Source organism: Triticum dicoccoides, chromosome 1A, assembly GCF_002162155.2.
Source record: "Triticum dicoccoides isolate Atlit2015 ecotype Zavitan chromosome 1A, WEW_v2.0, whole genome shotgun sequence".
NCBI classification, from domain to species: Eukaryota; Viridiplantae; Streptophyta; class Magnoliopsida; order Poales; family Poaceae; genus Triticum; species Triticum dicoccoides.
Window position 1 is genome coordinate 497,911,948 of NC_041380.1, and position 1,942 is coordinate 497,913,889.

The window sequence follows — 1,942 nt, forward strand, 5'->3', positions numbered from 1 at the left end:
GGCGGGAACGGCAGGTTCGCGCCGGCCGGCGTCGGGTGCCCGGTGCTGCCGCCCTGGGACGGCGGCGCGCAGTGCTCGGGCGTGGACGGCGTTGTTGCTCCCGACGACGGCGAGGACGGGGTGCCTGGGTGCGTCTCTGATGGAGGCGTGGTGGTGGCTGGTGTCCCCGGCGAGTGGGGAGGCAGCGCGTAGCCGGGATACTCCGTGGGCGGCGACGGCGTCTGGTGGCTGCCGGAGGGCGTCGTGGGGCCGTACGAGCCCGGAGGCGGCGCGTACCGCCCGTCTGGCTTGTCGGCCGAGGTTGGGGGAGGCGGCGCGTGGCCTCCTACTGGCATCGGGGTGCCTGACGAAGGAGACGGGTACGACGGGGTCCCCGGCGTGCTCTGCGGCGGTGAGTGGGATGACGGGGTGCTGGAGCTGGACGGCGGCGTCGGGTACGATGGAGTGGTTGAGCCCTGCGGTGGTGATGGGGTGGTGGATCCCTGGGGCGGCGAGTGGTACGACGGGGTGCTGGAGCTCGACGGAGGCGTCGGGTACGACGGCGTGGTCGAGCCGGGTGGCGATGGCGTGGTGGATCCCTGGAGCGGGGCGCCCGCGGGCGAGCGCGCCGGGGCCAGGCGCGCGGCCAGGGGCGTAGCGAGGCCAGACGGCCATGGGCACGGCCAGGCGCGCGGCCACGGGCGCGCGGCCAGGGGCGCGGCCACGGGCGCGCGGCCAGGGGCGCGGCGAGGCCAGACGATGGCGAGGGGCGGCCACGAGCGCCGCGGAGTGCACGCGAGGTGTTCGAGGAAATGCCAGAGAGAGGAGGAGGAGGAGAAAGAAGAAGATTGATGCTGACAGGTGGGCCCATCCTGTCAGAAATGCGTTTAGAAGAGGCCAAGCGAGCGATTTCGCGACTTGGTAGTTTTTTGCCACGGATTAGCGAGAAAGTGGTAGTTTTCGGGACAAAATCGTAAAGTGGTAGTTTTTCGTCACGGTTCCGTGAATTGTGGTAGTTTTTGGTTAAATACTCTGATCATTCCGTATGGCTGAAACGCCTAATGTGATAGGAATTCCAAGTTAGGTGCTTCTTTGTCCACTTACTCTTCTTATTAAGAAGAAGAAGAAGATTCTGGTCGATCGTTCGTCGTGTCAAAAAAAAAAAGAAGAAGAAAGAAAGAAATCCTCGATCTCGTCGTCATAGCTACTAGGTACTACCTCCACCAGCCAAAGATACCTCGTGCAGAAGTAGATATGATCTGCTGCTGCAGCCAACCAGGAACATCAGGAAGCCAGGTCGACGATCTTTTCAGGCAGGCACGCTAGGGACTTGTGGCAGCAGTGTCACATGCATACTACTCCCTTCGTTCCTAAATATTTATTTTTCTAGTGATTTTAACAAATAACTACATACGGAGCAAAATGAATGAATCTACACTCTAAAATATGTCTATATACATCCGCATATGGTAGTCCGTTTGAAATCTAAAAAGACAAATATTTTGGTACGGAGGGAGTAGTAGCTAGAACCTCAGCTAGAATAATGCCGATACGAGGGCGATGAGATGCATCAGATATATATGAGGCAGGGGGATAGGAGGAGGACCACTCATCAGCTAGCTAAAATTGTTTGTTGATTCCTTTGCAGCCAACGTACAAATCCGCAACGGCACGCCACACACAAGTCCGCAAGTCCGCAACGGCACGCCACACACACACAAACCATAGGGCAACGCAGGCTAGCTCGTCCTTCTTTTTAGCCCATCTATCTTTTGGGAGCTCATACGAAGAAGCAAAGGAATTCTACAACACTTTCATGGGAAATTAGTTTCGGGATCACAGAATAATTAAAGGTCTAAGGGGGTGTTTGGTTTAGAAGTCCTAGGACTTTTTCTAGTCCCAGGGACTAATCAAAAAAGACTCTCTAGTAGAGTCTTTTTCTAGTCCCTGTAGAAAAAGTCCC